At 40.7% G+C, this 22,501-nt stretch overlaps 1 protein-coding gene across 2 annotated transcripts in view; it reads left to right on the top strand.

The window, feature by feature from the left end:
* Window positions 1-2,780: 2,780 nt before the first annotated feature.
* Window positions 2,781-22,501, top strand: part of eva1aa (eva-1 homolog A, regulator of programmed cell death a) — an 82,441-nt gene continuing 62,720 nt past the window's right edge. Inside the window, exons 1-4 of one of the 2 annotated variants that reach the window (XM_077711567.1) lie at window positions 2,781-3,021; window positions 9,681-9,842; window positions 17,767-17,831; window positions 20,404-20,634. The gene's annotated coding sequence lies outside the window, so the exon portion shown is untranslated. Of the gene's footprint in view, window positions 3,022-7,703; window positions 8,265-9,680; window positions 9,843-17,766; window positions 17,832-20,403; window positions 20,635-22,501 lie in introns of those variants that run through there. The other variant, XM_077711569.1, reaches the window with a different exon arrangement.

Genomic DNA, 22,501 nt, shown 5'->3' with positions numbered 1-22,501 from the left:
ACATGAAGGAAACTCATTTTGACTCATGTTGATGTGGGGGTCACTCAAAGAGACAGCACAGTCACAGGCTGTTAAATGCGCTCTAATATGCAAAGACATGCTTAAATAATCCATGTGGAGATCTAACACGTGTTTCCGGGAACACGATGATGTCCGATGGTGTTTAATTTTGTAAATTGACTTTCCAGTTGTATTTATGCATTGGCTTATGGATGAGTTGAAGAAATTAGACCATTTGAAAGATCTAGTTTCCTTGATTTATACTGTAGGTGTTGCAGTTTCAAACTTGTTTGGGGGCATAATTTACTTGAACATTTGTCATAGCCTGAGGAGTTTGTGCAGCTTGTTGATTAAAAAAATGCAGATAAGGCACAATCGTGATAATGGGTGTGAAAACCAAACTGGGGGTGGGGGGGTTATTGATGCGGGTCTAAGGGGAGAAAGGTGAAGAAAGACGTTATTACGTAAAATAACTTGTTTGTTATGATGAATAGATATGGCAAGATTGAGGTAAACAAAAATGGGAGTTTTATCACTCCATCACCAACATTCAATACGTCCAAGTTTTTTTTTTAAATCTAAATATGTCAAAGTCTATTTTCTTTTGAATTTAGTAGGAACTTAACTGGTTTTCACTGTTAATTGACACCCAATGTTTTTTAAACAAGTATTAATGTGTTTCTACAGGCTGAAAGGCTGACTGTGATGAAGAATGCATGCTGTTCATTGGCCCTGGACTCCTAAGATACAGGTAATAACAATTAAATAATCAACCCTCATACAAAAATGTCTTTAAAGATCCAGCTGTAGAAGATACCCACCAAATTTCATTGTGATCCATCTACAGATAATCTATATATTAAAAAAATGATAGTGTATACACCCCCAACAACAATATGAGCCTCAAATTGACACGCCTTCAGCCTGTCAAAATAATTACTTATGATGCTATATTTAAAAAGTGGACTATATTACAAATTGGTTTGATTCTAGGGAATTTCTTTTGAATTCTGACAACTCAACCTTGGCTTAATCCTGAATACCACAATTTCCAATTTAAGTGTTCATTGGAAATTGTAAAACATAGTGTTTAATTGGAAAGCAGTACTTTAAATTCATACTGTTATCCTTATTAATCTTATCAAATAAGGACCAAGTAAGTTCTTGGTAGCAGTGAACCTTACAAAACCTCCTGTAGGTCAGTGGACTTTTTTTTTTTTTTTTAGCGGATGTCCTCTCTCCTTTCTCTATCTACCTTTATCTTTTGCATTTGTTTTGAACCTCAGGGGTCATTAGCCAGACTAAATGTTTGTCTGCTCACAAAAGGAGATGGTTAATATGTTTCAACACTTCCATTCGTCAGCTTTCTTCTCTAGTTGCTGGATATGTGTGTGTATGTGCTTGCATTTGTGTGTGTGTGTGTGTGTGAAAAGGGACTTCAACGTCTCAACTGGCATTTCAAGACTCACAAGCATTTCAACACCTCTGGCGGGGGAGGTCTTCCGAATGTGTGTTTGTGTGTGCATGTATTTACGCGGCTCAATGCATTCCACCTCCAGGGTTGGGTTCCCGGCCAGCCGGGTCGATATATCACACCTGACATCATTTGCACACTTTTGAGGACGTGGGGAAAAAGAACGTTAGGTTTCCCTAGAACATGCGTCGTCTTGTCCCTTCGTTCCAGTCAGATTAGTTTGACTTACGAGTACCGGGTTGAGAGTGTGAGAGTAGAGGGGGCGAAAAAGGTTGCTTGGCGGCAACGTTATTTACTCCAGAGGTGAGAAGGAGGAAACCAAAGCCGTAAATTTTAAGTCAAATGTTTGTGTTGACTGGAACTGGTGCTGTTGTTGCTGCTGTTGTGATGATATCGCTGGTGATTTGCTCAAGCCAGACCAGTACAGGAAGTCAGCGGTCAGTGAAAATGGCTGTCCTAACGGCGTTTAACCCCCAGTGGGGAAAAGAGCCATTTGTTTTTGTGACGAGTGATTCTTTCCTCCTGTGCCTTGGTGCATTTACAGATACTATCTACACTTTCTGACATATCTCAAATGTCCTTCATTATTGTAATTCCTTCAAAAACATCAGTGCTAGAACACCAAAATGCCATTACATTGAATAAAATGTCATTTCCAAGCCCTATAAAATCTATACTGAAGAAAAGCAACATCATGGTTGCTCCAATTGGAATTTAAATCTTGTTAAAATTGTGTTTACAGCATATTTTCTGTATAGGCATGTACTTAGTCGTAATCCAGCCCCTGTCTTTATGCGTGTGTAAATACCATGCATTTAAAAAGTAGTTATAGCCTAATGAGATGTAAATGGCTGCTGGAGGAATCCTTTCACTCATTAAGGAGGGGCATGGCCACCCCTCCATCTTTGATGTTGAGAGTCGGAGGAGTAGTGATGTGATAGCCAGGCATTATTCTTTAGTTTATTTTCCCAACTCTCCTCCATAATGTTCATAAGACAAAATAAGTAGCAATTTCTCTGTGAATAAATGACAGGTAATAATAGTATTAGGTTGTAATCAATGTGTACTGTGTACTAAAATAGACAGATTGATTGGGCCTTTTATGACTGGGTTGAAAAGGGTTCCATTAGACCTGAAGTGGTCGTCTTTCTTATCAACTTGTAATTATATATTCATTTTTCTTTATGTAACTAGTCTATGTGTATTACTTAAAAGTTGTTTGCTTTGAAAATCCTTGACTTTGATCTACTGAGAGGAGACATCAAAACATTTCGTTTTATGAACTGCTTCATAAACAAGAAGTACTTTGTTGGTTGTATTAGTGTCGTTGTTGTCATTCAATTTGTTTCACATTATGTCATGTGTTCTGTGAAAGCAGTTTTGTGTTCGCACGGCTGTTGCGAAAGTGCCATAAAAAATGAAGTTAGGTTGAGTCCAAGATGAGGAGAGATGCCAAGCCCTGCTACTATGTGAGCATGTATTTAGTGACTTTGATGGCTGCCACAAAGGACGGGTCAGGCGAAAAGTGCAGTTTGACCCCCGACAAGGTGATGTGCCAGACGCTGCTTGCTGCTTTTTCCATCTGTTCATGCCTTGGTTGTGCACTCATGTATGTGTGTGTGAGCATAAGACAGACTTTACCTGTCAGAAAACCAGTTCTGTAGTCTGCTATAAGATCACCCGCAGTGAAAAGGTAGCCATAAAGTGAGAGGCTTTAAAGGTGAAGAAAGATGGTGTACTATTGAGTACATGTCTGTCTGAAGCTCAGTTAACTCGCAAGACCTAATGATGTCTTATAACTTGAAAACCTAGTTAGTTTGGTTTGTTGTCATTTAATGACATGCAATTTGAAAAGAGTAGGCCACACCTTACTTTGTGGAATGCAGTGAAAGTGGCACAGCTGATATTTCTTCGACGACAAGGAAGCAGACTATCTAATATGTTTTCTCATTCACGTGGATTCAGTTAGGTAATGGATTCACTTATAGTATTCCGCAATTTGTCTTTACATGCAGGAAGTTAAAGTTGCAATAATACAAAATAAAGTATTATTATGATAATGAAGTCATGCATTGAGTTATTACAGGGTTTAAATAGTAATATCATCATATTAAAGTAGTTTTCTGACTCACTGTGGGTTAACACATAATATATTCTACCATAAATGGATTTTTACTATAGATTGTAACAACCTCTGGGACAAAATGTTCCCCTCTCGTCCCAACAGACGACAGTGTCTCGTCATCATTGATCATGCTTAGCTGTCAGTTGTTCCTCTGCTCTTTGTGAATACATTTCAGTAGCCTACAGCCATTTGACCCTTCAAGCGTCCACAAGGTCAAGCCACCCCAGCAAAAAAACATCCACTTCCTCCTGCCTTTCCTCTTAAAAATCTATCATGTGGTTCTCTAATCAATTAAGCCGCATCTGACATTCCACAAGTGTGATGCCATGCCAATGTTTCCTTGAGGGGATTTTGCCTCTGTACAACTCCCACCCCTTCCGTTTACCCTCTTTCCTTTCACCCTAGAATGTCTGTGTAAGCATGTGGTGTTTGATTAAGTAGCTGCTCGGAAAGAAGAAAACACGTGCTTCTTTCAGTTTTTATTTTATTTATTATGTCCAGTTAAGGTCACTAAAATCCGTGAAATACACAAGTCGACTATCTAGAGCTTATCATGTTCTTAGACATAAGACTTATGATACAAAATGCAGAACATCACTATTTTCCCATATGTGATAATTGTGTAGAATAAGTAATGCGTGCAGTCATAGGAGAAATATATGTTGTCTGTTAAGTTTCCAATGTATTATTTTTAAGTGCCCCCATTAGTCACGGGCCCCTTGATATCGTCATCATGGCTTCCCAGTGTGAGACATATAGAAGTAATGTGATCCCAATACAGCGTATCAAATCTATCCATATTTCATTTTTTTTAGCAACTGGCTGCTACACGCTACTTTGCACTATTAGTTTTGACAAATGACTAATGAACGGAAGCAGTTGTCTACATTTTGCCGCATCAAGTGACTACCTAGCATAATAATGTTCAGAGCTGAGGATTGATTATAGATATGTCATTTTGCTTTAAAGGATCTGATTGATGAATGGGGACCTAAACTCACTATTCATTTTGGAATTGAACTAAAATAATGATTTTTAGTCAAACGCATAGGTTTTTGTGATATTACTATTTAAGATGCATATATTTTAAAGCTGAGAAAAACAAATAGGAAACCCAAGATATCCTTATATGTGGAAAAAGCTTAACTGGCTAAATATTATTATTAGTAGGGAAGGGATGTTTTCTTGTTTTAATAGAGCAGAGGCAAACTATACAAGGGTTTTATTCTTATTCCTTATTTGCTTACTTTTCAATTACTTTAAATCTCTTATGAACATACACAGTGATGGTGTCTGTAGAATTGCAATACTTTTGGGAGACCCTCAAAATCGGGTGACTGAGACTAGGATCATTTCTATTTTGGGGCAAAATTGACACAGTATATTGATCCATATATATTTTTTTATCTTCTGTGAATGAATGGCAAACAGTTCAGGCCTTTTGCTGAAGTCATCAGGGATCAGCTAATGAAAATGTGCACTATGATAATGAATACATGTGAAAATGGGATGTTTCAGGTCCCTACATAAAACGTACACCATTGCACACATGATAGTTAAACACTAATGTGATTGGTCCAGTCCTATTTATAGAAGAAAAGCCGAGTTATGGTGGTCATAAAGCGTGACGTCGTTGCACATCACATTCCTGTTTACTGCCTGTGAGGCTCACATCCTCGCTGTGTGTGTCCCGTGAGTTGCATGAGGCCCACAATCACACTCAGTAATCACAGTGCTAAATTTAAGACTGCCGGGATAACGGGGGCAAATCAAAGGACTTGTTATCTGCTCCGTGCTCAAAATGTAGATTCTTAAACTGCGTTGTGATCTGATAAAGATGTGGGCCAAAGGGGCCAAGGACTGAAACATCTGCACGCCTGCTGGCCATACGGTAGCAATAGGAACGCAGCCTCAAATAAAAAGGAGGACTTGAAGTCAGGGAAGGAGAATAAAAGTGTTACTAGTAACTCCTTTGGTCACTAGTTCAATAGTCAAGCCTCAGAGGGCCAGTTGTGTGTCAGTTGAAGTAAAGAAGTGGGGAGGGTGAGCGTTGTGGGTTGAGGATAGAGCTGAACAGGAAGAGTGATTGCCTATGGCGACTGAGACTTCCTGTCAGATCCAGGTCACTCAGTTGCAGCGTGACACTACCATGGGGGGAATGGTCTGTAATCGCAATAATCAACGTGATTAGCTCAAAACAGGCTTCAGCCTAAGACCTGCAATGGAGAGTTTCGCCACCCAGGCTGCTGCTGATGGATAAGTAGCCTCAGCATCCTTACATGGGAATACTGGTTGAACTCTGATGTGTTTTTGATGTGTTTTGGATTTAGTGTTTTTCTCATAGAAGCTCCCCTTGATTCTTAGGATAAGCAGTATTGAAAAAGATAACTGTAAAGTCAAGTTTATTCTTTAGATATACATTATTCTATTGAGTGCCAAGATCAATGTTATATGTAGTAATGTTTTGAGTTACAAAATGTTAGGAGACTGTCATTTTGGTCAAAAGAGCACAAGGAGATGTTCTGTGTTTTAGTCATACTGTCTTGTGATTGGCTAATGACAAGTCCAGGTCATATCCCTCCCTTAGCCGACAGTCAGCTGAACGATACCAGAAGAGACAATGATGCGCTGTGAATGCATTCAGGGGTGTGTCCAAATGTAGTATATTTGATTGTTAATGGTGGGAACAAGAGAGCCATTTCCTCCTCAGCTGGCCTAGAAAAGAAGCCAAAGCTATATCACAAATAAGTACTTCTCCTGAGGGAAAAAAAACTCCCTTAAAATTGCTCAGTCCTATAGAATCCCAGTCATCATATGTAGAAATAGTCAGGATTTTGTCTTCATTTATGTGACTCTGTTGTGGTGCTATTTTCTCTTGTATTTAAGCCATTTTTGGACTCATTTAGTCACCTCTGCCCTGCAGTGTCAGTGACTCAGTGTTCTTTGACCATCCATCTCTTTGTGTCTAAACAACTTGTCAATCAAATCGCTGGCACTTCCTGTTTACCTGTCCCATTGACCCCCTCCGCTTTCGGAGAGCCACCGGCGCTGAGTGCCTGAGGACAAGCACTCGCATGGCCAGCTTCAAAGTTAAGGCAAAGTTTACCCAGAGTTGAGCTTCCACAGGCTGCTCTGTCCTGCCTTGTGCTAGTTTTCAGATAAGAAGACTGCTTCCTGGTTCAAACATGCACATACAATGCGAGTGAGATGGTCCGAAACTAAACCAAGAGATGCAAGGCAAACACTGTCATTTATTTGAGAAGTGACTCAGTGTATTTCCTCAACATATTGTTTTTGATTCCCCTAGTGGTCGCCATTCTTTACATGCTACTGAATTTGTGAGTATCAAGTATGAATGGCATACAGTTACCACTTATTGAAACTGTCTGACCATGGAATTTAGTAGATTAATTCAATTTCCACAAACATTGTCTTGACTGTTTTTGGTTATGGTGTTATTCCCTTCTGCAGTGTCCTTCTCGGGATTATAATTCACCAACATTGAGAGCTGTGTACTTCAATTAAGGCATCTCATTCCTCAATGTCCAGTGTTTAGGACATATAGAGTCCAATATTGACCGGTCTGTGAACTGGGAACATAATGATTGTTCTGTTCCTGCCACCTCTGACAGTGTAATGGTATACAGTAAACCAACTGCCCCTGGAGCCCCATTGGCTTGCCGCCGTGGTATTCCGACAGATAATTAGGGAGGAAAGCTAAAATATTCGCTCATCTGTCAACATGTAGAGTGAAAAAAGGGGGGGAAATGGGAAGCCATTTAAGCCTAATGCGTTTCAATTAGTGGCTAACTGTTAAGGGGAAAACGGATGTCCGATTTGAGAGTCGTGCGGGTCATCGGTGAACGGATTGTCGCCGATGAGGGCGGGTGACGGTAAGCGACTTGGGAAATAAGGGGGATTTCCAAGTATAAATAAAGGCCTTGTGAATTTTAGCAAATGAGCAGTAATGTCCAAGGAATGATGGCTATAATGATGCATTGGGCAGGACATTGGATTTAGGTTGGGCCCCCAGCACACACAGGAACTGCTTGTTTGTTCCATGCTGCGCTGTTTCCTGTCGGACCGGCTGTGTGGGTGCGTGTGTGTGTGTTCCACTGTGATAATCAGGGCAAATGTGTGTGTGTGTGTGTGTTCGGGTTACCCCACGGTTTTCCTCTGCTTTGGCTGCCTGTTCAAAGTAATTCTGCAGCTCACGAGGACGGATGCACCACGTAACCCACGGATGAGATCACTGCCCGTCCGACCAGTGACTTCCTCCCTACACGGGAAGTGTAGGCGCAGCTGAGAGAGAAAGGGCTCTTCCTTTACCGCCCTTCTTTGCTTTTCCACTATTCTCCTCCTCCGCCGTGATCCGTGTTTTGTTTTAGGATTGAGATAAAGCATCACTTACCCCCGCCCGCCGCCACCCCCGAACCAGGAAGTACTGGCTGTTGTGTTTACGCAACCGAGGTCCAGGAAAAAGTCACCAAAGGCCTCTGGGAGTTTGGGAATCCCCACGCTTGTATCCTCATATTTGTGAAGTGGACATCCGTCATGCATTGACAAAACATAAGTGTGTCTGCACGGTTGTATGGTCCTGTGACACTTTGGAGGGTGAGAGGAACAGAAGAGCATCTGTGTCCATGTTGATGGCCTTTTCCTGAGGTGCTTTTCTACTTAAAGACTTTCCTGTAGCAAGGAAAGATTGACTCAATTTATTCTCGGCAAATTTCCCACTTTCCATCATCTTTGACTAAACACTTAAGTCTTAAGTGTTTGTAGATTTTACACTGGAGGATACAAATGCCTTTTTACATAGATATCATAGTTTCTGTGGTGGATTTGTTCCGGAAGAGTGTGTGTGTGTGTGTGTGTGGGGGGGGGGGGGGGGGGGGGGGGGAGTCAAACTCATATGATCCATGTGATGGTTGAAGATTCACAGAGGTCTTTCTTTTTTAATCCCCCCCGGAAGTGGTGGAATATTGCCATGACCAAAGGAATGATGGCCATGCGGAGGATGTGGTTATTCTACGTTATGTCTGTATAAAAACTTTAGTTGTAGGTCAAAGTATTATTATAGGCAACATTTGTATTGAATAGTTTTATGTCACATGCCTTTTCTTAGCTACTATGAAAACTATCTGTTTTCCCACTTAAAAAGTTTGACAGCTCTAGCCATCAATGGAAGTTAATGGAATTTTGTCTCTTTTTACAAAAATAATTTACTGCTTGACTTAAATGGGAAGAAAAACATAATTTTTGGTAGCCATGAATCTTGAAATTTACCTCACAGAACCAATGCACAAATTCCAGGTGTAAACATTTTTAAATGCCATTTTAAAGATATACAGATCTATTTTTTCATATTCTTTTTACTATAATAGGCATTGAAACTCCTTTATTTTTCCCTACAAGCGCTAGTGTGCTACTACAAGCTTTGTGCACGTTTATAATATATACACACAAATATAACAATACATGTGAATATGTAATTTGTATTTGTATTAGTGTTTATAGTAGTAGTAACTTGGGTATAGGAGTACTGTGGCTTTCTGAGGTTTGGAATTGCATCTCAGCTTTCCACAAACATGTATGCTTGATACTTTTAAGTCCTCGAAATGTGGATCTGAGTGTTAATGGTTGTTTGTATATATGTGGCAGCTGGCCAGGACATAACATGCCTTTTGCCCACAGTCACCCGAAACCCAAAAGAGGACAAGAACCGTTTGTATTCTCAACATTTTATATACAGTGATATATACTGCCTATTCAACTTGAGCAAATCCCATAAAAAATGATATGATTGATATAATGTTTATGCACAAACAATTCAATAAACTTCTAAGATAAAAAAAATGATGTTAATAGGTATAATCAAATTCTCCCTCCCACAAAATTGTCAACATTTTTGGTATTTTCAATTTATTAGATCAGAATATAATAGGAATTCCAAAGCAGAGTTCAAACTAGCATCAAATAATGAAAGGATGACATCCTCCCAATTTGATTGGACACTTATCAGGCAGGTAGAAATATGTCTCTTGTGATAATGGATATATATCTTTGTCTTTTTTTTACCAGGAGGATCTTTCTAGTTTTCCTGAGGTCGTTTTCTGTGCTCTTAAAGTCACTAGTTGGAGCGGCTGCTATAAACTGATGGCCTGAGGAACTTTTGGTGGAGGTCAGCAAGTGCAGAAGCGACAGCTGTAGAAACGCCGCAAGCCTGGTGCTGCATGAATGCTGGTGATTATAGCGAGCATCACACACATGCACACACTCAGCACACACAAGTGCAAAGCGATCAGATCTTTATCTAAAGGATACATTGTTTACAGGGTATATAGAACACTTAGAGTTAGTGTGTCTGTGTTCCATACATATGACTACATATCACATGATTCCAAAAAAAGAAGAAGAAAAACAGGGGGGGTGTCCAGCTTCTGTTTTCTTTAGGACAGCCTGTTCTGTATTTATTGTCCATATGTGCACTAAGGTGTGATGCTGGATGTGCTACTGGTAAGTGTGAAGTGAAAATCACTGGGTTTGCTGGTAAAACAAGGATGTACAAGTGTAGGGAATTAAAAAAAAATCCAGCATGAAAAATTAAGATTCCATGCATTTCCTAAGGTAATCTTATATATACATTTCTGCCTTACACTAGCAATGGTAAAATTTCAATTTTGGATTTAATGTTGGTGTACTAATTTCAAATATATTTTATAGTTCAATATGTATTCCCCCAAACAAATACTTCATATTTCCTGCAGGCAATGTAACATGCAAATGTAGTAGGGTAAACAACAGGTGAAAATTTACAGTAAGCTGCAGTGCATTTGTGGAATAACAAGTTATCAATCACTGCTTATGCAAATCATTCTATTATGCAAAGATTCTATTTTTAATTCAGTTTTTTTGTCTCTATGAATTAACATACTACATATATAATGACAGATACGATGATTATCAGGGCAAAGTATCATATAACAGGTCACTCTTTGATTCACATCGCTATTACTTGAATGTTTATCAAAGCCTGACCATTCGATTGGGGTGGCCATTTTAGATGATGGGGCAATTTTCTGGTAGTCGCAACCAGATGACCACTCAGATTGTTCAGTCATTCAATCAAACATGATAGAGTTCATTTATCCAGATAACTTGAATCTGATCTTTGCATTGTAACCCCCCCTAACATTAGCAAACTTGGCATTTCGAAATGTGCTTTTGTGTTCTGGTTGTCTGGTATGAAATGACCCCATAACCATTTATTGAAAGGCGTATTCCGGTCGGGCTCTTAGATGCGAAAAACCCTTGGCTTGTTTGAGGTCATGGCCTTGGAAGCCCGTAGAGAGGTGTTCCAGCTGGGGTGCTGCTCTGGTGCTGCTGGAAGCAGCTGTTGTGTGTTAGACTGTCAACATAGAATTGAAGGAGGGGCTCCCGCTGGCACCAGGAGTTTTGGGGTGAATTTTCTTAAGTTACGTTGGGTATTAACTACTATAGTGCTTAAGAAGACATGGAAGGCCTGTTTGAAAGCCAATGTTCTCCTTATACTAAAAGAGTCCGCTTTATGTGAGACTTATTTTTAAAATAAACGCAATCTTATCGAGAAGCCACCTTTAAGCATCTTCGATTTCCTGATCTTCTCTTTGGTACATTCTCATGGGAACCTCAGTGCATTTCAATGAGCTGTCTGCTTCACCTCTCAGCGCGAGCTTCTCTGAGGTTAACTCCTGGGTTCAAAGGTCACAGGATCACAGGCTCCACAATGCCTTGGATTGTTGATTGTTGATGCAAATTGTGGACACGTCAGAGGAGGGATCGGGACGAGTTCGAGGACTTGTTTGATTGTACGCATTTATCTGTTTGTGTATTTGGCCCATTGGGTTAAGTGTGGATGGGGTCTTTTTTGGGTGGTGGGGACTCGTGCATGCCAGTACTGCACGTTTGTGACAGAACCTGATTGGTCGGACCACCGTGGCAGATGAAACTTGATGGAGCGCAGGCTCTCTAAGCTCCTGTTGATGGGGATTTGGAAGGGCCTGTATTTGAGAAGAAGAAGAAGGGGGGTGGGGAAATTCAATTTCCTCCCCCTGCTTGCCGGTGCTGTTTGGATAGCTTGGCCTGGGATTGTAGAGGGTGTGTGACACTCAAGATTACCCACTCACTGCAAATCTGCTGAGAAAGTGGCGCGGCGGTGATCAGAAGCATACCGTGACTCAACTTAAGAGGAATGTAGCAGGGCTGAGCGCTGTCATCCTGTCTGTCAGTAAATCCGTGTGTCTGTCACTCATTTTTTTTTACATTTTTCCCATCACCTCACAGCGACTTATATCTGCCTTGTAAAAAAAATCAATCTGCATATTCCTATTCTGTCATCAAATACACCTATGTACATTTACAGACTCTAAAATCATGCATCAGTACATTTTCTACTACATTTTCACTAGATTTGTATGTACATTGCAATGCTGTTGCATTATTAATATTTACCGACTTACACTATGTAAACAAGTCAAGTCCATGGTCAGAAATACATGTACCTGTGTACATTTTGACACTACTTTGTGTTTCTCACTTTCTATTTTCTTCATTAAAACGGGCTCAACCCAATAAAGGCGTTACATTCCATCCAGCACACCAGGAATGTCAATTACTACGGCATTGTTTGTGCTCTTGTTTGTTTGTTTGGCCTGTTGGAAGGCTGTGATTTAGATCACGTGGTGGTTGGGGGGCCGTTGTAACTGACACTTGAGCTGCTGGCCTCCTCATTACCCCCAGCCGTCGCTCTCTTTCACTGAGCCATAAAATACTGGAATGTCTTTAAGTCCTCATCCTTTTTTATTTTACAAGACCACTCCATCTTGCACAGATGTTGTGCTGTATGCATGTGTGTGCGTGTCCGTCTGTGTAAAATAACTTGGGGAAATATCTAAGTGCTCTTAAAAATTCATGCAAGTTTTTCAGTGGATAATAGGTAGACATAACAAATGAGACATTTGATGCATAAACATTGGGATAAAATTTAACTATTTTCTTTGTAGTAGTACATAAAACCTTCTGCTCTCAACCACAAATGTTTAATAGTATAAATAAAAAAGATAACTTTAGTAAGCTCACTGAATAACTATCCATGAGCTGCAGAATGTGGTACATTGAAAACAAAAATGTTAAAACATATTTATTGCATAGAGTTATTGTCTTGCAGTATGTTTTGCAATTGTGTCGTAATATTGTGAGCACTACAACTATTTTTATGAAGTCAAATTTGTCATAATAGTGGGAAATGGATGTATTTAGGAGTTAAAGTTCATTTTAAAATGATAATATTTTCCTTTTTTTTCATTGCCTTATCATTCAGTGGGAATAGCATGTAAATCCTGCATAGAAGTGGTCTGAGTCTAGATAAAAGCCGGATTTTGCGCTATTCTCAGCCGTAAACAATGTGGCGGAATCGGTCGTACATCATACACATGCTCGCACACCGTACACGGCTCCCTCGAGTGCACATAAGGACGGCTAAATCAAGTCGGTCACCTTCCGCTGCCCTCATATGGATTTCACTGAGAGGCCTGCATGCAAATCATACCTAGATTAGTGATTTACACAGTCACATTCGAATTGCATTTGCAGATGAAAGCTTGTGTTGTGGAAATCCGACGACTGATTGAGATGAAAAAGTGTTACTCTGTTGACATCTGTGTTTGGATGAATGTTCCTCTTTGTCCATCATATTCCATTCACATTGTCTCATCTTGTTTCCCTTTGACTCTTTCGTTAAGTACAACTCATATTTATTGCCCCCTAGCCCTTATCTGCTCCACTCTTATTCTTATCTACAAGTCCTCCCCCCTTACTCCTCATAGCTCTGGCTCATTTCTGTGCCTCCTTAACTTTTCTTCCTTCCCCTCTCCTCTTCTTTACTCACCTGAATTACCCCCAAGTTGCCATAATTCCCCCCTCAAACCTGTATCATATCCTCCCTCCATTTCCCCCAATACTCTGTCTTTCCTCCCTGACGCTTGACGCTTTATATCCGCTTTCAACATCATCCTCTTTTCTCCTTTCCTCACTTGTCAACACCTCTCTACTCCTCACCTCATATATCCTCCAGCCACCTTCTTTTCCTCTCTTTTCCTCTTTTCCCTGACCAAAGTGTCACTTCCCAACGCCACATCCTCACTTATGCCTTTGAATGACTATTGCCACTCGTCCATATTCCCATTTTGAACATTGAATTGATCCCAACACCAGGACTTAAAAGACCAACACCAACTATCTGACTATCAACTCATAAAGCTTCCTGCTATCTCCAGCATGAGCGCTTTTATAGTTGGAATCAATTCAAAGCCCATTTTTAAATCACCACTTATCCTTGTCTTGCTGCATCTCTTTTTTCTTCTCTTCCTCCATTATGGTGCACATTCTTGCATCCCCAGCAGTTTCCCGCTTCCTCTCATCTTTACCCCTTTTGCTGCTCATCCTTTCTTGCCTTAAATCGCCTTTTACCCCTGTTTTTTTCACACTCTCTCTTACTCATCTCTCAATCCTCTTATCCCCGACTGACTACTTTGTTTGACTACTAATCGACTCCAAGCCATTGTATCTTAATTGTGATGAAAACACGCCAACAGTTGGTGACATTGAATGTTAAGGTTGTCACATGTTGTGTGTAGTATCGGTGTCTTTTATACAGGGATGATTCCCAACAAACATCACCAGACCTGATACCAATCTTGGCATCTGTGCATCCCTAAACGGCACTTAACCTTTCTCTCCCCAGCTCTTCCTCTCTTCGTCTTAACTTCATTTGCCTCACTTCACCTCTCTTCTTCTTATCTTTCTACTTTACTCTCTCTAGCTTGCCTTGCTTGCACTCAACTTTTCTCCCCTTATCGTCCCCCGTGCCATGCCCTTCATTAAATGTGCTGTCGGTGCACTCTATCTCAGTCTTGTTGGCACTTTCCATCCATCCATTTTCTAAATCGCTTGTACTCATTAGCCTCAGTGGTGAACTGGATCTCTCCAATAATCCAATGTGTCTACTGCTTTTTCTTATTATTCATTCATTTTCTCTTCTACTCATCCTCACAAGGGTTGAGAAGAACATATCATTTCCTCACATGATCTCAGAACCCCACTACTCTATCACCGTGCCACCAATATTTCCTTGTTATTAAATCTTAAATATTTGCTTTTATTCAGGACATGTCGCTGGCAAAACTCCTCACTGTTTACATCCCACTTCCTCTTCTTCTTCTCTCCCTTTCTCATCCCATCTCTTGAGATCTTCCTTCACACCACTTGCTTCTTTCCCCCTCATTTCTCCTTACATGGCCCCACTTCTCACGCCGCCCCCTCCTCCATTTCCCTCACATCTCTTTTTTCTTTGTCTCATCCTCCCCTCACGTACCCCCCTCGCAACTCACATAACCTCACTTCACCTCCCTCCCTCCCTCCCGCCTCCCTTCCTTAACGCCTAGCATTCACGTCTCACACCCCATCCGCAGTGCATCTCATTTCACATCTACTCATGTGTTGCCCTCCTGCGACCAATCACGCGTGAGTGGGATCCCGGCGGCTGCTTTTTTTCAGATATCGCTCACACCTCATCTAGGCGCAGAAATGGCGAGATTTCTGAAGGCCTCTGCAATGCAGGCGCTTATCTAGGCCTTTGATCTATATTGGTTTATTTAGGTTTATATCAATCAGCCTCCTCTCAGGTCTCTCCTTTTCCGGTCCATGACTTCCTGCCACAGATTAGTCCTCCATCCTGGCCACCGTGGTGCCTCACGACGCAGCAGCAAGTCAGGATCACGGGTCAGAGATCAGAGGTCGGCTAAAGAGCGTTGTAACGATGTCCAGACTCGGAGCAACTGACCGCCGCTTGTTGTGATCGTGTATGTGTGTGCGTGTGGAGGTAGTTAAATGCTTGAAAGGAAACTGTCCATCAATGGTCAATCTGAAAACAATTTGACTGCATTAAGGCATTTAAAGCATCTCCACTGATTTCCCTATTGGCCTCTTGTCAGTAGGACACACACACACATACACATACGCGCGTTTTAGAGGCATGTAGTACACAGAAGGCCTTTCACAATTATGCATTCAGTTGACTGTTTGCGTCTTCATTTATTCACGACATTCATTTTCCAACGATGGCGAGTTGGCGCTTGCCGTCGTCTGTCGTGTGACACAGGAACTGGTTTGGAGAAGGTGTGAATTGGAACTAAAATTAGAAGTGTGTGTGTGTGCACAGACATGAAAGTAAAAACAGGATATTTGAGAGTTCCCTGCCGGATCAGTTTCTTTACAAATGCCATTAGCACATAATAACTTGACGCTTAAAGTTGATTAAACTATCATCTGATTTATAGCACCCAAAGTGCATATTTCCAAGAAGGTTAAGTATAATTAGGTGAACAGCATATTTACTGCTTCGTCAATTGATAACAACTCTCAGACGGCGCTCATAATTTACATAGGAATCTGACACGGTGAATAACGTAGAAATGACTAAAATGTCAATTAACATCAATCAATTTTAATATTTCCTAATACATTCCTTTTTACTTGACTTTGTACTTTATACTTTTTACTTGAATGATGAGTGATGGGTATGTCAATACTTAAGTCCTTTTTTCTGTTTATGTTGCATATGTACTGTTAACGGATGCACTTTTTTATATGTATCATATCTTGTGCTGACCCGGCTCATCTGTCAAATTTTTAAAGTCAATGTGGCCCCCGGGACGAAAAGTTTGCCCACCCCTGACATAGAAAATACTAGAAAAAAATCTAGTTACAAATCTAAACTGTCCACAGGTGGTAATGTCAAAGTTTTTAGAGGAATGTTTACTTTTCCAGTCACCCAAACCCGTTCAGGCTATTTGCTTACCGTTTTCAACCAGAATAAAAAGTGGACGGACCATTAATTATTCAAGCTTTAGTTCCATCTTCCTCACTGGTCGATTTGTGACCTGATCGACCCCTAAGCTATTTCAGTTTTGTCCACAGTATGACTCAATAATTCCACAATGCCAACAGGGCCCTTTTTTGCAAACCTCCCCTAAACCTAAGAAGAAGCTTGCTGATACCTCTATTTAATTGTAGCATGTAATCTGCCTTAAACACAAGGCTGATAATAGCGCTGTCTAAATGAAGGTTAGGAATAGAAAGGCCGGCCCCCCGATTCGACCCAACTCTCTTATTATCCCCTCAACCTCGGCCGCAAGGAAGCGCCGAGCCTCTGCGCTTGTTTTAAGCTGCGCCAGTTTTTTTATGAGTCATGAAGATCGAGAAACATTGGAAGAGAATGGCACCCCTGTTTGAGCGCGTCAGCGTGCCGCCTGTGGCTCGCTGCACCCTGACGGATTGCTGTGAAACGCAAAAAGCGAATCTTCCTGCATGCTTTGCGAATATGAAAAGTACATATTGTGGGTCTTTGCTCACAGCCATACAGCCTGACTTTTTAGGCTTGCATAGTTGAGGTAAAAGGATGTGAATAATAGCAGAGAAGCAGCCATCCTTAAAGGTGGAGATGACATTTTTAGCGTTTTTGCATTGTGGTCTGCTCTTGTTCACAGTTAGAAAAATACGAGACTTGAATGATCACATCTTGCTAAGTCGCTTATCGTGTGATGGATTGCAAGACAACAAAAGTCAGCCTTTTGTAGACACAGTGCTATATATACTTGAGGCTTTTGCATTATGTAGGAGACAAAACAAAGCGGGGAAGAAAAAAACGCAGATCCTTAGACAGTCATGACAGTGTCTCATTTATACTCTCCCTAAATGTTTCTATTTCAAGAGCTGCTGGGCTGAGGAATCAGATAAAAAAGCTCTGTGTCTTTTAAGACCTTGTCATAATAAAATCTCTAATTGCACAGAAGAACGAACTCAAGCCACAAATTCCACACAACTGCCACAATTAGAGATTTCTCATGACTTGAATTGTAGCCAATAATACAGAATTATACATACATAGAGATTGAAAACAAGATTGGAAAAAAATGCATTCATTGTATTTGACTTTGGCTTTTCATCTAGATTCTTTGTGCCACACATTGAAAGCTCAGTGATCTCGTGGTTTGAAAATATGCCTCAAGGCCAAGAAGTTTTGCCTTAAAATTCTGTTAATATTTTCATATTTTCCTTTTATTTTTTGCAGATTTCTCTTGCTACACATTCCAAAAAAACGGACCATACTGAAGACTCTTTTTGTTCTTTACAAATGTAAGTATCTTTATGTATTATGTGGACTAAAATCAAATGGACAGTGAAGTGGAATAGCCACAATATACAGCTATATTGATTTTACTCCCCATGCTGTGTCATAGTTTTAGTGTATGCACTTTATAATGCATGCATGTTCCTATATTTCAAATGTGCTTTCTCCTTGCCATATGTTTAACCCTTTAGAGTGAGTGTTCATTAGGGAATACGCAACACAAACCAATCAATGGACATGTTAAATGCTAATCGCCAACTACGCCACCCCATTGCATTGATTCCCAATATGTACATACAACAGCTGTAGGTAGAAGTTCACGGTTCTGCACACAAGAACGCACATCACCAGTCTGCTCTTGAACACACAAAAGATCCACGATCTTTTGATGATGCAGGATCAGGCGCCCTCGTATGTATCGACTGGCCCTGCCTCCGAAGGACACGGTCGCAGGGTCATCTGTTACAGAGGCTGGAGGCGACGATGACACTCACTCCACTTCAAACGCAGCGCGTGTAACGTGCGCTGTAGCTTGATAAGGGCCGTGTGGGCGTGGAGGTTGTGGTCAGGCCACGGCTTATATTGTTAGGCTGTATTTGATCATGGTTGAAGGTGAACTATGGTGGCTAACTTGGGATGGTTCTTAACTACAAAGGTGACCTGAGCTGTCAACAAGTAACTGGGCAGTCTCAGTAAGAGTACTTTATCATGTTTTTTTGGAAGAATTATTTGTTTTGCTTCTGGTAATGATTGACTGACATTTGTTGACAAACTATTAAAAGAGTGCTAGGTAGCCAGAGCAGTGGTTAAAAAGTTTGAGTCAACGTTTTAAGGATCAAACATTGGCTTAGGCCTCCATTCATGCTTATCTTTTGTTTTGGAATTGTTCCATAAATTTAATTAACATTTGGAAAATATAATTTCAGCAGTCCCCAACTTCTTACAGCTCACTTGCAAGAATGAGTATGATTCATCAAACAAGGCATGGTTTGGCTATAATCCTTGTCATGACTAAATCTTATTACCAGTCATCATGTGGTTAACACATCTGACTCGCTGTATGAGGATCTGCGTTGGAATCTCAGTTTGAACTGTGGTTTCATGGCCAAACTGGCAATAGTAGTACTATAGCTTCCCGGCATTTCTCATTGATTATGTTTCAAATGATTATACCATGTTAAAAAAAAAAAAAAAACGTTTATGTTAAATCCCTGGTGGCATCTTGAATAATCTGTGAACTAGCATTTTCTCACAAACATGAAGCAATTAAGTGGAATTTTGCTTTGAAATAAGTTGAATCAGCTGAAGGTCTCAGAGTAGAGTGCCTCATGGCTGCTCCAGCTGAATGTGAAGTATGCCGCTGACACAGGCTGAAAAGTATTCCCGCTATGCTTTATTCTGTTTCCGCGTGGCTACATCCTCACTTTGACATTTGGCTGTGATAAGAGGAAAGCCTTGAATCCCACGCGTATCCACAGTGAATTCCGAACGCTGCGGATCTCGTCTGCACTCCCACACCCAAGCGGTACAGTAAACTGCATCGCTCTCCTTGGGACAATGCTGGGATTCAAGCCCCGTATGCATGAGGCCCATTCACGCTCCTATCGGGAGCATCTGCAATTCTAATGGCGGCTTTTCCTGCTGGAGAGAATGCTATGCATGCTGGTTCTTCCATATTCTGTTCTTTCTTTCATTCATTCTGCAGACCTCTCTCTCACCCTGTTTTTCCTCTTGCTGTGGTTGGTGTAGGCGTGACATGGGAAGCTGCATCAAAGTGCAATCCCATTTGCAAACGTCATCGACTCTCTCTGATCTATTTAGCTGTGCGAGTATATGCAGCTGCAGTTAAAAAGTTAAAGTCAAATCAAATCAAATCAAGGACGCTGGCTGGTAAATGTAGCTGTAGTAATATTCTTACCCATAAACCAAGTGTGCAATGGAAACTACCTAAAACAGTGCCAAAGATGTCACGTGGCTGCTCACTTTTACTTCATGGGACTGAAAATATATATATTGAATATCTTGAATGCAGTTGTACCAACCTGAATGCAGATGGATTTTTAGAATACTGATATCACTGCCATTCAACAGGGCTGATTAATAAGTAAAGGTTAAAAAATACCTAAGATACCCTGTGTTTTCCTTAAAATAATCACAGCACATTTATCTAAATGTAATATATAGGTCTAGTTTAATTAAGGCGGAACTTAACTGGTAGGCGACCAATCGAGGGTGATAGACGCCCAAGCCATTTTGACTGGGATGGTTGGCAGTGATTGGATTGGACATCCTTTACTGTCAGTGGCAGTAAAACAAGACCACTCAATGGAAGCCATATCAGTGCAAGTGTATTTGATGTCAATCACTTTGAATGACAGTGAATGAGTAAAATCTAGGATGATGAAATTCTAGCTCTTTTTAAGATTCCCTGATTGAAATCTCAGGTAACTGATGTTGGAGCCTTGGGAAAGGTCTGCCCTTTTGTGTAATCAATCTTTAAACGTGACTTGTATTTTGGCATCCCTCATCTAAACAAACAGTCAAAAGCACACACACTACGCTTTCTTGACTTTGCAGACTTTGTTACATCAGAGTCTGCTTTGACTTTCCTCTGACTGCCGTCCGGACCCAGCCAAGGACTGCTGGAGGCGCTGGGCCTGCCGGAGGTGACTTCCTGTTTAACAGCTGGGCCCTTGTTCAACCCCTACGCGAGCTACACGCCGATAATCTCCCATGAGTCTTTCCACATGGCAGAGAAGACGCCATGTCGCTGCGCTGTTTTTCCTGCCTTCCAACAAAGAAGAAAAGGTGATTGTGTTAAGTCTTCTTGGCCTCCGCTTGGGGTCCAACTTTGTATGTGTGTGTGTGTGTGTGTGTGTGTGTGTGTGTGGTTTGTGTGTGCGTATTCAAGCTGTGAATCACTTTGCTGCCAGGATGAATGCATGAATCAGCCTTTTCAGTAAGTATGCGAAGCAGCGGCTGGCGGAGGTGTACCGATTGGGAGCGTTCAGCTGTCACCAGCTGACCTCACCACAGACACACTTTGTGAAGCACACTGGGCTTTTCTCTGAGGCAGCCTCCTCTGGAGAACACTCACACCTCAGTTGGCTGGCCCTCCATCATCTACACTGACTTGTGTGTATGTTGAAGGAGGGAAACAACCATTTACTAAGATTTTCCCCTCTCATCATCCAAGCCCCATTATGACCTTTAATGCCCCTGGGCACGGGAACTGACCTGGGAAAAGGTTACCTTAAGGCTGTCTGCATCTCTTGATGGCATTAATAGAGTTTTTTAAGGATTTTTTTGCAGGATTTGATTTGATTATCGCCCAATTTATAATATTTGGAAGATAGTCAGACTTTGTGTTGATTAAAATGAGGCAGAAACTTCAGGGGGTAAAAAACATCTAGAAAATTTTAAGCTGCAGGCCAAGGTAAATCTATAAATGTGAAACTGTATGTAAAGGGAAATATTGGGATATAGTCCAACAAAAATGCCTAGATTTAAGACCATGGCGCCAAAAATACTGTGCACAAATGGGGTAGCCATTGGGTTAGATTCACTGAACTGCTGTTTACCAATTTTCCAGGAATTTGGTGCCATGTAGTTATGGAAAGAAACCCTAAATTTTAAAGCTTTAAATAAAGAAAGGCTGGCATAGACCAATTCTTGATCCTTTGCCCAAGAATGATAAAGAAATCTATACTTTGGGTCCACAAAAATCCACTATTGAACATTATTTTTGCATAATAGCACCCTTTTACCGTTTTAATTGAAAATTTTTGGTTGTAAATTCCCTTTCAACCTTGTTCGAAATGGCGCTTCCACATTTACTGAATCTGTCCTGTTCTTTTACTAAAGAACACAGCAACAAGAGTCAGGCTGTTAAGGTCCAACACAGAGCCTTTCTGAACTTGATTTCCAACTGAAAGGCGGATGACACACGTGCTGCTATGATTGGGCAAGACAGCTGCTCCAGGGATGTACAGAGGCCTTTGATTGGCCTTGGCAGCTGCCCATGCTTAGCTTAGCTTTAGTGCTTGCTAAGTGTGTGTGCATCAATGTGTGTGTATACATGTGTGCAGGCATTATCAGTGAGGTCACCGTTATACCATACCCCGTAAATGCTTTTGAGCTGATGTTTATCCAACTAATCAAGTTAAGGCTTTGACTGCAGCGAGCATCATTGAAAGGAAGCCTTGTATTTGTACTTTGTGATAGTTTAAAACACTATTCTGCTTAATATATTGAAAAGTATTGTTTTATTCCTAACTGGCGTTTCATGCAAATGGATGCATTTATTTGGATTCATAGTGCAGGAAAGGTTTTTGTCAGGAATTGATCTTTTAATTTGGTGCAAATTCTTTTTGCGGATGTTAATGTTGACATTTGTTACATATTTGTTAATGCAAATTATTTGCCAGCACTTTTTCTTTATTGGGTTTATTTGAAATTTTTATGAAAAGCACAAATATACATTTAACACAACCGTTTTCTTTATTTAAAATGCATGTACACACAAACATGTGCACTTATGTCAGGATTTCCATCAAGCACCAGAGTTTTAAACTCTCAAGTAAACAATGACAAATATACAACATGCACCAGTACCTCGAGGACTTCTAAACTAGGAATGTTATGTACTTAAGTACAGTAGCGTTCATAAAAAGAG

Source organism: Stigmatopora nigra, unplaced genomic scaffold (genome assembly GCF_051989575.1).
Source record: "Stigmatopora nigra isolate UIUO_SnigA unplaced genomic scaffold, RoL_Snig_1.1 HiC_scaffold_26, whole genome shotgun sequence".
Classification (NCBI taxonomy): domain Eukaryota; kingdom Metazoa; phylum Chordata; class Actinopteri; order Syngnathiformes; family Syngnathidae; genus Stigmatopora; species Stigmatopora nigra.
Note: the sequence above shows the minus strand (reverse complement) of the source record. Positions and strands in the feature narration are given on the sequence as shown.